Source organism: Mesoplodon densirostris, chromosome 3 (assembly GCF_025265405.1).
Source record: "Mesoplodon densirostris isolate mMesDen1 chromosome 3, mMesDen1 primary haplotype, whole genome shotgun sequence".
Lineage (NCBI taxonomy): Eukaryota > Metazoa > Chordata > Mammalia > Artiodactyla > Ziphiidae > Mesoplodon > Mesoplodon densirostris.
In genome coordinates, this window is record NC_082663.1 from 104,475,955 (window position 1) to 104,490,922 (window position 14,968).

Sequence of the window (14,968 nt, forward strand, 5' to 3'; positions counted from 1 at the left end):
GAGAAGGAAGCACACTGTGCTGGTTTAGTCGGAGGGTAAGAGTGGAGAAATGGCTGAAGTGATTGAGGGGCTCCTACCTGCCATAACCTTGTAGGAATCTCCCTGAACTATGAAGCAAACTTAGATCTTGCAAGTTTGCTTAAAGGGCTTGGTAAGCCCTGTAGCCAAATACCATTTCTGGGTTTAGAACAATTGAGTTCTGGGTCAAATTTGTTTTTTATTTGTTGTCTTGCTGTTTGCAAATGTTTAGCCCCTGTGAAATTTTTGTATGTTCAGTAAAAAATTACCCAGAGAGTTGAAATTGGCATTGATTTTTAATTTATACAGAAGTTATTACAAATATATTTGTATTACAAATATATTTGTCAGTGTCAAAACAGTTTCATTGCTTACAACATATAGGAAATCAAATTTCATAATTGCATTTACCATGTGGGCAGTAACACCGGTTTCAGAGTTTAAAGGTCACTGATAACTAGGCTCTGAGTTTAAATTAAATTGCAATATTTGTTTTCCTCTTCCTCCTAGACTGCAAATGTGACAGGAAATACTGGCACAGCTTAACATTTTCTACTAAAAGAAACACTGATGTCCGCTTTCTGTTTGCCTTCTTTCTTGTGCCCCATCCTTCATAACTGCAAAGATAACTTAGAGGTAAATATTCAGTCATTGTTTGAACAGTGAGCACACTAAAACCAATTTGAGTAACAAAACACAAATGGGACCTTTGGCTTTGATTTACAGAAGTGACATGAATAAAAAGTCAATTCTCATTTATTAGCAAATGGTAACTTAATTAGTGTTCTCAAGTTCATCGGTCCTTATTAAAGTTGCTTTGTAGGACTCTTCCCTAAGTTCTGTTTCCCCTCTTGCACTTCCCATTCTCCATCCTCCCTTCATCATGATCAAGTTTGTAGTTCCTGGGAATTTCGCTCCTTTTCTAGCATATTGCAGTAAGGGAAAAAAATTCATTTCATTATCAGGTTGTAGTCATTGATCTGACAGAGTTCTGGATTTCACATGTCATCTAGTATATGTCAATTCTCCAGGCCAAGACTTCTTCACCTGCAAAATTAGGATGATAAATGGTTTGACTTCTATGATCACGTTTAATTTTAAAATCCTGTGGTTCTTAGTTTCAGTTCCCCTATGGAAAAATTCAGATAGAGTTCACTTTGCTTTCTACCTTTTTAAAAAAAGTAATTGCAGGGCCTTCTCCCACAGCATGCATTTTTATCAATGTAAGTGGAGATGACTTTTTTGTTTTCTTAGGAAGCAGGATTTATATTATGGAAGATGCAATTTGTCATGATGTGGTAACTGCTGGAGTAAAGCTGTTGCCTGAGCAACTCAGGTGCTTTGAGTGTTCTAGTGATTTGTTCATGACAATGGGTGATACGGATGATAAGATTAAGGTGATAAGTGCAAGAGGGCTAGACAAGTGAAAATACTGGTCCTAATTAATAGGAAAAAAACATTGATTTTGAGCAGTATCTAGATGTAAATAAATTCTTGATTTGCTTTATGATACTTTGAATTTATAGCTGTAGAAAACATCTTTATAGCCAAAATGCCTGGAAGACATTAATTTTATTATTTTGTGTCTAAAGTTCTTCAGTACAGATCAAAATCAAGAGCTAGTTTGAAAGCTTTATGACAGACAAACCTCTACCAAGACTGATCTAGACTAGGCAAGAAGAGAGAAGACAAAAATACAGAAAAAACTTCCTATCATTACTGGTAGCAAAGGATTTAAAATAATAAAAATATTATGAAGCAGTATATGCATACAGTTGAAAGCATAGATGAAATGGGTGAATTCTGAAAATGCCAAAATTCATATGAGGAAAAGGGAGAACATGAGTGGACCAATAATCACTAAAAAAAAAACCCAGCAATGGCAATCAAAGACCTCTTGCCAGTAAAGTCTCAGACCCAGAATATTTTATAGGAGAATTTTACCAAAAATTTGAGTAATAGAATCTTTCTGTATTATACAGATTGTTCTAGAAATTAGAAAAATATTAAAGCCACCCAACTCATTTAGAAGCTGCTATAACCTTGGTTACAAAACCAAATAAAAAGTGTAGGAGGGCTTCCCTGGTGGCGCAGTGGTTGAGAGTCCGCCTGCCGATGCAGGGGACATGGGTTCGTGCCCCGGTCTGGGAAGATCCCACATGCCACAGAGTGGCTGGGCCCGTGAGCCATGGCCGCTGAGCCCGTGCGTCTGGAGGCTGTGCTCCGCAACTGGAGAGGCCACAACAGTGAGAGTCCCGCATACTCCAAAAAAAAAAAAAAGTGTAAGAAATAAAATTATAAACCCATTTCACATATAAGCCTAGGTAATAAATTCTAAGTAAAATATTAATGAAAATAATTTAACTGACATTATGTCTGTCTAAATAGAATTAAAACCTTCATACTACAAAATATCCTGAAATGTTGGAAAAAATATAACGAATCACCTTAAATGTATAACTGAACTCTAAGAAAGTAAAGGAAATCAGTAGTGATCCAAAATGGGAGGGTGGGGTAGGAATGTTGAACACCAAAGAAATAAAGATGAGTTGATATTGTGGTTGTCTTAGAGATTGGTTACTAGTTTCACTAACCAAGGGACTTGGTCTTGGTGGTCAAACAAAACAGGCTATTAAGAGGTAGGAAATTTGAACTCAGAGATGCTGAAATTAAACCCTCAAAGAACTATACACTGTGTGCAAAATTGACCAGAAGAATCTGGCATTTTCCCAGTCTTTTAATCTTATCAGCATAGAAGGAAAAAAATTCTTTTTTCATAGTAGAAAAAATTCTTCTCAAATAACTTTTAATTGTGGGTATGCCCTAATGCATCTATGTATTTTTAGTTGACATAAAAATCAGTCCTAAGATAATACTATCCCTTGAGTGCTTGAGAAGAAAATGTAAAATCACACAAACAGCATAAACCAGGTTATGTTGAGTTCCTGCTAATAATGTGTCACTAAAGAGATCATAACCTCCAAAATATAAAACACACATGGAAATAATCAACCATGTGTAAGAATCAGTGGCCAGTAAAATTTGACCCTCAAGAAGTTCAGATATAATTCATGTGAAATTTATACTATAAAACTAGCATATTTTAGATTCTTAAGGGCTTAAATGTCAAGAAAATGAGAAAAAGAATGAGATTAAATAAATATAACATGAGAATACCTAATAACTAAGTTCAACAATGTTGCAGGATACAAGATAAACATAAAAATCAATTGTATGTACATATACTAGTAATGAACACATGGACACTGAAATTAAAATATCATTTAAAATTGCTCAAAAAATGAAATACTTAAGTGTAGATCTAGCAAAACTTGCACAGGACTTGTATGCTGAAAAGTATACAATACTGATGAAAGAAATTAAATATCTATGTAAATAGAAAATATCTAATTATATACTGGAAGACTCAACATGTCAATTCTCCCAAATTGATGAACAGGCTTAATACATATCCAAGCAATATTTTTTATGGATACAGACAAGATTATTCCAAAATTTACATGGAAAGAAAAAGGAACTAGAGTAGCTAGAACTATTTTGAAAAAGATGAATAAAGTGGGAGGGAATCCATCTTTCCAACTTCAAGAGTTATTATAGCTAAAATAATCATAACTATGTGGTAATGGTGGTGGGATAGACATATAGACATTGGAACAGAATAGAGAACCCAGAAATACACACAAACATGCCTGATTTTTGACAGATGTGAAAAAGCAATTGAATAGAGTTAAGATAGAATTTTAAACAAATGGTGCTGGAACAATTGGACATCCATATGTTAAAAATATATACCTTAAACCTAAGCCTCACACTTTATACAAAAGTTAAAATGAATCACAGGCTTAAATGTAAAACATAAGACTATAAACTTTTAGAAGAAAACAGAAGAGAAAAATGTCAGGATCTAGGACTTGGCAAATGTTCCTAGATTTGACACCAAAGAACAACATACAAAAGGAAAAATGGCTAAATTGGACTTTATTAAAATTTTAAAAATTGCTCTGTGAAAGATCCTGTTAAGAAGATAAAAAGACAAGCTCCAGAATGGGAAGAAACACATGTTTCTGACAAAGGAGTAGCAAGCCACACATTAAACAAAAGACTAGTATCTAGGATATATAAAGAACTCTGAAAATTCAACAGTAAAAAGCAGACAATCCAATTAACACATGGGCAAAAGGCATAGACATTTCACTGAAGATATACAGATGGCAAATTAAACACTTGAAAATATGTTCAACATTAGTAGACAACAGGGGGATTCAAACTAACACCACCATGATAATATCACTATCCACCTATCAGAATGGATAAAATAAAAAATAGTGACAACACCAAATCCTGGAGAGAATACAGAGAAACTGGATCAATCATACATTGCTGACTGGAATGAAAGATGGTACAGCCAGTCTGGAAAATAGTTTGGCAGTTTCTTTAAAAAACTAAACATGCAACTACCATATGACATAACAATTACACTCCTGGAGACTTAAACCACATAAATGAAGACTTATGTTCACATAAAAACCTGTACACAAATGTTTATAGTAGTTTTATTCATAATAGCCCCAAACTAGAAATAACAGGTGAATGGCTAAACAAACTGTGGAATATCAATACCAAGGAATACTACTCTACAGTAAAAAGGAAAAACTACTAATACACTACAACCAGGATGCATCTCCAGAGAATTATGCCGAGCTGAAAAAGCCAATCCCAATAGGTTACATACTGTATGATTCCACTTATATAACATTCTTAAAATGAAAAAATTATGAAAATGAAGAACAGATTAGTGGTTGCCAGGCGTTGGGACAGGAGGGAAGTAGATATGTTTATAAAAGTCAGCATAAGGGATCCTTGTGATGGAAATGTTCTGTACCTTGACTGTATCAATGTCAATATCCTGGCTGCGATATTGCTATGGTTTTACAAAGTGTTACCAATGGGGGAAACTGGGTAAAGAGTACATGGGATATTGCTGTATTATTTCTTACAGTTGCATGTTAATCCAAAATTACATCAAAACAAAAAGCTTAACTAAAAAACATAAACTACAAAACACAGAGTGGGTCAAATAAAAAGAAAAATGTGGTTACCCTGGGTTGGATTGTAGATATGGGTGCCCAGTGGATAAGAGTCAGTAATGGCAGGGATACCTTTTAGTATGTGCTTTTTTCTTGACATAGGAAAATTCACAAATCATAAATTTATATCTTGATGACTTATCACAAAATGTACCCACCCACATAACTACCACTCAGATTAAGAACTAGAGTATGACCTGACCCCAGAAACTCCCTTTGTGCCCCTTCCTTTCACTACTCCCTGTCACTCTTCCAAAGATAACCATTGAGTTTAAGTACCATAGATTAGTTTTGCCTGTTTTCAAATTTTATAAAAATGGAATCATACAGAAATCATTATTTTGTGTCTGGCTATTGTAAATCAACATTACATTAATGAGGTTCATCCATGATGGTGCATGTAGCAATAATTTGTTCAGTTTTGTTGCTGTGTAATATCCTATCATATAAACTGTAATTTATCCATTCTATTCTTTATGGACATTTGATTTTTTTCCCCAAATTTTATGAATAATGTTGCCATGAAAATTCTTTTTTTCCTGTGTGATTTTTTTTTTTTTTTTTGGTGCATGTAGGTACAAATTTTCCTTGGATGACTAAATGAAAATGAAATTGCATTTCTTGTAAGGCAAGTCTGGTGATGATGAATTCTCTCAGCTTTGTTTCTCCTCCATTTTTGAAGCACAGTTTTGCTGGATGTAGTATTCTTGGTTGACAGTTTTCTTTCAGCACTCAGTCAGAATTTTGGACACATGTTCCACTCCTCTCCTTCCCCTGAGGGAGAGGTGTGGAGCTATATCAGCCTCCCTCTGTATGCTGTTCTGAAGGCCCTCTGGGGCAGCAGCGAGCTGCCAAGCTCTTTTCTGTTGTTCAGCAACCCCCGGGCATCTAGAGTATATCACATCCCATCAGTGCTCTGAGACAGAAGACAGATACCCGTCCTCAGGCAGCCCACAGAAAAGACAGAATGCTGGACATATGTTCCAACTCTTTTCTTCCCCAGGGAGAAGTAGAGAATTGGGGATTTTCTCCTACTTGATCCACTGAGCTGGGGAAGGGTCTATGGCGAGTGAGTGCTCCAAAATGTTGCCTTTGTTCTCAGTGGCTTCCAATCTGGTGCTCTTTCTTGTCAGTGCTTAGATTAAGGCAAGACAGAGACCAGTCCTTCAGGCAGCCACCCCTTCACCCCTGCCACCCAAAGTCTAAATGTTAGACATATGTTTCAATCTTCTCTTTCTCTCACTAGGGAGAAGCTAAGATCTGGGAATTTTCTCCTGATCGTGCCACGTTGAGTAGGGGGAGGAATTATGGTGAGTGCTGTGAGTTTTCCTGCCTACTTTGATATGGCTGATTTTGTGCTCATCTGGGGTACAGGAGTCTCTTAATTGTTTCTAAGTTTCTCGCAAAGGGAATTGGTTCCTGTATTGTTGTGTCAGTATGTCATGGGGGGAAAGAGGGTATGGGGCTTTCTGTTCTGCCACTTTGCTCTCTATTCTCTATTGTTATCTTGGCTTTGTCTGTTTTTGTACCAGTGCATCACTGTCTTAATTAAAGTAGCTTTATATCCAGTAGTGGAAGTTTTCCAATTTGTATTTTTTCAAGAGGTCAGAGCTATTGACCTTTTAAATTTCCATATAGCTTTTAAGTTAACCAGTTTTCATGCATACACACACACACACACACACACACACACACACACACAACCCTGCTGGAATTTTGTTTGGAATTTCATTGGATCTATAAGATGAACCATGAAAACTAACATCTTTACAATTTTAACTCACAATATGTGAACATACTACATCTCACTGTTTATTTAGTTCTTATTTAACTTCTCTTAGTAATATTTTATAGAGTTTTTACATAGTTTTCATTAGATTTATTCTAAGCTATTAGGTGTTTTTAAAATCTTATTATAAATGTTCTTTAAATTTAAATTTTTAAAATTTAAATTCTATCTGCTAGTTACTAGACATAAAATAGATTTTAAATATTGTGATTTTTTTGAATTCATGTATTAATTCTAATAGTTAATCTGTAGAACTTTTTGGATTTTTTAAATACTTATTATACTATCTGGAAAAATGACAGTTTTGTTTTTTCCTTCCAATCTTTTTCTTATGTTTTTCTTGCCTTGCCTTATTGCAATAGCTAGGACAATGGTGATTAGAATTGGTAACAGCAGACATTCATATCTTGTCCTTATTCTTGGAGTTAAAGCTTTCATTATTCTATCATTCAGTATGATTTTTTCAGTAGGATTCACAGATACCTTTTTCTGCAATAAGTTGGTCCCAGGTATTTCTACTATAGTAGCAATTTTTATCATGAATAGATGCTTAATTTAATAAAAACATTTTCCTGCATCTACTGAGATGATCATATGATTTTTCTAATTTAATCTTTTGATGTAGTGAATTACATTGATTTTCAGATCTTAAATCAGCCTTGTATTACTAGAATAAACCAAATTTGATCTTGATATATTGTCCTTTTCAAATATCTTTGTACTTTGCTAATATTTTATATAGTATTTTTACATCTTGAATCCTTATCTTACGGTTTGCTTCTGGGAAAACCTAGTATCAGACAGAGACTATATAATGCAGGATAAATATAGCATCAAGACACAAAAAATCTTGGCCATGCTTAAACAAATAGCGATTTACTTTTCTCATGCAACAAAGATGATAGTGCTTAAATTTGATAGAATTAATTCACTTGCTTAGTGATGCCAACAGGAACCTAGCTTTTTTCTAACTTCTCTTCCATCTTTAGTATTGCCTTTTCATCTTCATGGTTGTTACCTCATGCTATAACTTAGAGCCTCACAATCTCAAGATTTGCAAGGAAAGGAAGAGGATTGGGCAAGGCTTTCCCTAAGTGAGGCTATTTATATATGGGGAGCTCCCAAGCATGTGTCCTATGATGTTTCTTTGGCCAGAAGTGTGTCACACACAGATACAGAGAGAAATCACTGGTAGAGGAGAGCGAAATTCCTATGTCTGGATTAAATCAATCATGATTCATCTTCTAGGTCAGAAAGAGACCTATTTTTCCTTGAAATCAAAGATCTATGTGTGCTACAGTTCCTATGTCCTTTTAGCCAGGAAAAAAATAGGGGAATCATACCTGCTACAAATAGTTCAAGAAAGAATAATTTTATGTGACTCTTAGAATTATAGATGCCAAAATTCTTACCCAAATGTAAGTTGAATCCAACAAGCAAAAAAAAGTCATGAAGTAGTTATTTCAGAAAAATGTAAGTAAATCCTGAAACAGAAGACTACTACAAAGCCATAGAAATGAGACAATATGGTGCAGAAACATAAATAGATCAATGGAACAGAATCGAGTTCTCAAAAACAAGTTCATGTTTACATGGGAACCTGATATATGTAGAAATGGACCTAGTAGAAAAAGATGGTTTCTTCATTAGATGACAGTGGAAAAACAAACTGCTATATAGGGAAAAATAAAGTTAGTTCTCAAAAACACAATTTAGATTAATCACAGGCTTAAGAATGAAAGATAAAACTACAAAGTGAATAAAAATACATCAGAAAAATATCTCTGTGTTTCTGAGTTGCAGAAAAAATATTAAATAAGACCCCAAAAGTACAAGGCATAAGATAAAAAATGATGAATTTGACTACATAAAAAATTATGAATTTCTATTCAATGAAGGGAACCATCAGTAAAGTCAACTGACAAGGAATAGGCTGAGCGAAGTTATCTGAGAACTCAAAAACTGACAAGGGATAATATCTAGAATATTTAAGAAACCCTTATAAAAAAAAAAAGAGGAAACTAACAGATCAATGGGTAAAGCAGAATCTATAGACTCCAACAGCTAATCTGGAAAACAGTCTGGAGATACTTAGTTTAATTTCATATGCATAGGTCCCAGGACCCATCCAGTCCACTCCAGGGGAACTTGTGGTTTCTAAGGAGGCATGTGTAAGAATACTTGATTACACATCATTTGTAGAGCAGGACATTGTAGACAACATAGGTATCTATCTCTAGGGGAGCAGATGGGTGAAATGTTGTGGATATTCACAGAGGTAACAAATTAAAGATAGAGTTATGTGGAGAAGTCTTTCAAACATGGTGTTGAAAGAAAAAAGTAAGATAACAAGAGATCTGTAACATGATTTACCTGGCAAATTTAAAACATAAACATACAACAAAACAGTACCTCTTTTCAAATATACCCACATGTTCAGGAAAGATGCTAAACATATTAGAGTAATTTCCTAGAGGTGGAGGAGTGGATTGGGAGTGGAGATTGAGGATAAGAAGAAAAATAAAGCAATAAAGGCTTGCATGGACAGTTGATGACTGTGTTATGAACTTGGAGTACAATCAACTCAGTTCTCTGCATTCTAGATTATATGTTTACTTTCTAAGTCCTATGAAGATTCTAGCTTGCATGCTAGCTCCTAGTTAAGCATACCCACTATTTTAAATATTGGTTGTTAAGAAATAAATTTTACATAGAGACTTTCCAGTAATTATTTAATTTGTAGAAGCCACTGTATACCAATATAAGTCCTCACTGTAAACAAATGATTACCTTCTTCCAAAATCACACTTTTAAATTATTGATGGGGATATGTTATCTTTTTCATTCTGTTTCAAAGGCTTTAGTTCCTAAAAAACCACAGACAACTTCATCTGTAATTTTACTCAATTTAAGTTCCATTTTGCTCTCTACTTTCTTACTCCTTTTTTATTTTTATTTATTTATTTATTTATTTATTTGCAGTACGCGGGCCTCTCACTGTTGTGGCCTCTCCCGTTGCGGAGCACAGGCTCCGGATGCGCAGGCTTAGCAGCCTTGGCTCATGGGCCTAGCCGCTCTGCGGCATGTGGGATCTTCCCAGACTGGGGCATGAACCCGTGTCCCCTGCATCGGCAGGCGTACTCTCAACCACTGCACCACCAGGGAAGCCTCTTACTCCTTTTTTAAATCAACAACATTGTTAAAATTTTAAAACTCCTTTGTAATAGTGATCAGGTTTTCACTATTTTTACATTTCTCATGAGAATGAGAAGTTCATGAAGAAATTTGGAAAAATTATACCTTGATCTGAAGACATTTTATAACTGAAGATTTGGCTGGTGAATTTAAGCCATGGTTCAAAGCTGACCACACTATATTCACTTGGTAGAAAGTTCTGAAATTCATTCTGAGATATGGGAATGAGAAGATTTTTCATGTAACTCCTTTCTTTAATTAGTAGGTAAATTACCTAAAATTTACTAGGTAAATTTTCTTTCTGATGAAATTATGATCTGATTTTTTTAAATTGATTGCTTATTGTGTGCCAAGACATATATGTTATTTTATTAACCATGCCTGACCCATGAAGTTCACTGAGATTCTAATGATGGTAAGACCAATTAGTTGATGCTGATTAGGAACCTGCTATTCAAAATGTGGTCTAAGCCAACAGAATTACCTGGGAGATTTTCAGACATGTGGAAACTCAGGCTCAATCACATACCTAGTGAATCAAAACTTGTATTATAACAAGATCCCCAGGTGATTCTTAAGTTCTTAAAGTTTGAGACATACTGGGAATCATCCCTTGGCATCTAGGCAGTGACGTCAGGTTGAAGAATAGCTGTTTTAAAATTTAACCTATTTTTACATAGTTATCCTTGCTTTTCTGATTATTTCTATCATTCATTCATTCAATAAGCATTTAGTGAGTACATTACTGTATTTCAGGCTCTATATTGGGAGTATACAAAAGCAAAGAAGACATGCTAAGGAATTCCTGTGGGTTTTTTTGAATGCAGAAATAAATGTAGGGACTTCCCTGGTGGCACAGTGGTTAAGAATCCACCTGCCAATGCGGGGGACACGGGTTCGAGCCCTGGTCTGGGAAGATCCCACATGCCGCGGAGCAACTAAGCCCATGCACCACAACTACTGAGCCTGTGCTCTAGAGCCCGCGAACTACAACTACTGAGCCCACGTGCCACAAATACGCATGCGCCTAGACCCCCTGCTCCACAGCAAGAGAAGCCACCACAATGAGAAGCTGGCGCATGGTCGTCACAACTAGAGAGAGAAAGCCCATGCGCAGCAACAAAGACCCAACGCAACCAAAAATAAACCAAATAAATACATTTTAAAAGAAGAAGAAGAAGGAGAAAGAAATGTAGAAGAAGCTGGAGTGAAATCTGCTTTTGGCTTTCTGGGAAAAAGTTCCCAGCTACACAATGGCTTCACAAGTTATGGAGACAACCATCCAGAATTTGTTCAGTGGTACTGTCTGTGCCCTGGAAACTCTCAGCAAAGCAATCAGCCTGAAATTAGGCACTGCTTGGCTGGGGGAACCTTGGTTTCTGGGCTCCCAGTTGAGCCTGGGCCAACTCTAGCTCTCCAACTCACAGCTGATGGCTGGAACCCAGACCTGCCTCCTCAGCTTCAGGGATGGCTTGTTGGTCAAAGAGCCAGAGAATGAAATTTCCATGACAGGGTGGGGCAGGGTTTGTCCAGCATAGGGTATCTTCTATAATCCTGTGTGGTCTGATTCAGGTGCTATGAGCAAAAGTTTTTCAGAACTGTGAAAGAGTAGAAATGATGGAGTGTATTCTAATGGAGAACATTGAAAATCAATGAATCTGTGCCTAGTCCCAAGAGATGGCAGGAAAATAAAGTTCTTTTATAGTAAGTTTTATGGCACACCAAAATCACATTGCATTAGAATTTTTAAAGTAATGTGTATATTGATTTCATAATTCTTGCTTCAGAACTAAGAGTTGAAGAATCTTCAACTGATATCTGATAGCCACTCCTTTTTATGTGAATTAGGCACATAGTGAATTAGTCTGGGAAGGAGACATGAGAAATGTCTCATGTATAGAAACTACCACCTAGTCCAGGTTTGCACACAGATTTTTTCTTTTTCTTCCTTCCTTTTTTTTTTTTTTTTCCTATTCAGTGTCTCTTGCCACAAAGTTGGAAATTTTGTTAAGAAAAAGCCAAGGAAAGCAAACTCTAGTTATGGGAAGAAAATCTCAGCTTTGGTGAGATGAATTTTCTTCTTTCCTTCCCACCCATGGTGCAAAGAGCAACCCTTAGTATCTCTCTATGTGGTATCTGACTGCCAAATGGGTAAGGAAGGAAGAAAACACTTGAAGTAACTGATTATTCATTGGTGATAATTTCTGAAATGCTACTTGGCTCTAGATATGACTTTGTCATATTTGTGAGATTCAGTTGCCTTACCTGTAAAATGAAGATAAGTAGACTATACCAAGATTAAATGAAATAATGTTTATTTTGCTTAATTAGGGCAGGTTTTTTAAAATTGAGATATAGTTGATTTGCAATGTTGTGTTAATTCCTGCTGTACAGCAAAGTGATTCAGTTATACATATATATAATTCATTTTTTTAATATTCTTTTCCATTATGGTTTATCATAGGATATTGAATATATTCTCTGTGCTATATGGTAGGACCTTGTTGTTTATCCATTCTATATATAAAAGCTTACATTTTCTAAACCCAGCCTCCCACTCCATCCTTCCCCCAACCGCATCACCCTTGGCAACCACCAGTCTGTTCTCTATGTCTGTGATTCCGTTTCTCTTTTATAGGTAGGTTCATTTGTGTCATATTTTAGATTCCACATATAAGTGATATCATATGATATTTGTCTTTCTCTTTCTGACCTACTTCACTTTGTATGATAATCTCCAGTTGTATGCATGTTGCTGCAAATGGCATTATTTCATTCTTTTTTATGGCTGAGTAGTATTCCATTGTGTATATGTATATTTTCTTTATCCATTCATCTGTTGATGGACATTTAGGTTGTTTCCATGTCTTGGCTATTGTGAATAACACTGCTATGAACATTGGGGTACATGTATCTTTTTTGAATTATAGTGTTGTTGGTTAGGGCAGTTTTGGGTACATGGCAGGCATTCAATAAATTCTAGCTATTACAGTAGGGTCAAAATTTACACCTAGGTACTAAAGTGAGATAATAGCATGGGAAAACCCTGAACTCACCTCTTCCCATAAACGTAACAGATATACAGCTACATATGAAACAGTTCCCTCTGAAAGGAACCCGAATACTAGCTGAATACCTGCTCTACAATAAAAGATAAAAGGGTCACATTGAAATGGATAGAAGGGGCAGGGACAGGCTATTACCAGGAAAAACCTCACCCCCAGCATGGTGACTGACAATTGGTATGGATCTCAGAATAATAATAATAGTAATAATAATAAAAAGACCTTCTCCCTGAGGAACAAGGGGTTTGCACTCCAGTTTGTGTCTAGTTCCCAGGTCACAATACAAAGTTAATACAATATTGTTATATACAGCTCTTCTCTGTCAGGGAAGAGTCAGCCAGGTTCTTTTGAGCTATTCACATATGAATAAACCACCTTGTTTTCTAGCATTTAAGAAAAGCATCTTTTTTCCCCTGAAAGCTTGATCTTGTAATGCATTTACCCCACAGCATAGACTGTCTTTGAGGAGGAAAGACCTTATTTGGTTCGCTTAATGAAGTGGCTTGGCTGCTCTTTGCATCTTGGTGTGCAGAGGCAAATACTCTAGTATTGAATTATCCAACCTCCTGAAATGCAACCATTGTGCTTTCTTAGACCTATTTGATCCCGCTCATGTCTGTTCCCATATGATTTTCTTACATTTAGTGTATTCATCATTGCAATGTGGGAAGAGGAGCTGGGTAATGGCGCTGTTCAGTGAAAGAAGAACCAAAGACTATGCAGAAAAGAGTTGCAAGTACATTTGTTCTAAAAAAATGTGGGAACACCTTTTTAGAAATACAATACATGTTTTTCAATGGGCAGTTCTTCCATCCTATGGTTGAGGCCCCCTCTCTATGTAAATGGATACCCTTCAGAGTCTGCTTTCCTACAACAAAGAGGTGCTTTATCTACTCCAGAAGTTAGGGCTCCAAAATTGATAAATACAAGACTTTTTTTTTTTTAGAAACATAATACAATACTAAAGAGATGAAAATAACAAAATACATTTGTCAAACTTCAGATTTATCAGACCTAAGAGATTGCACAACTTAATGACATAGATGAGGCCTGATGCTTTCTTGCCTGTTACAGGATTTAGCAATCTGGTTCTATCTTCTTGATTTGTCATGTGGGTCATTTTGATGTGTGGAAATCACCTAGAGAAAAAAGTTCTACCATATAGAGGGGATTCTCTGGTTTAATTCCTTACTAATTAACGTCCTAGAAATCCTGGGAATGGATAACAAGGGTGTTTTGGTTTTGTTTCATTTTGTTTGCTCCTTTTTGCTTGTTACTTGTGATGCTGCTTTTCTGATGCTTGAATTTCATGTTAGGTCTCTTTACTGTGTTTGACATCAATACCATGCAATCTGAGGCCAAATCTGGCAAAGTAAAAACAAGTGAAGAATTAGAGTTATGATCTTGGCCACTCAGGCAAAAGAAAAATTGCTTTAACCTTTGAAAGTAAAGACTCAGTTTCAAGGATACCTGATTATTTCTGGCTAGTTGTATGCATTGCTTTTTGTCCCTTTTGCTTAAATCTCCATTTTAAGGTTGACCTGCACTCATCCTGGCTTTCTGGCATTGTACTCATGTCTGAGGAACTCTTAATGTAATAAAATTCCAAGGTATAGAGTGAAATGGGAGACTGGGTTAGACTAGCAGACTAAGTAATATGTAATCAGAATTTAGAGTATCTATTAACCTCCAAATCAAAACAGATTTGTTTAGCATACAATGAAATTTAGTTTTCAGTACCTTAATGGACTTAATGTCATCTCGACAAAACATTTCTGCTTGGAGCCTTGGTT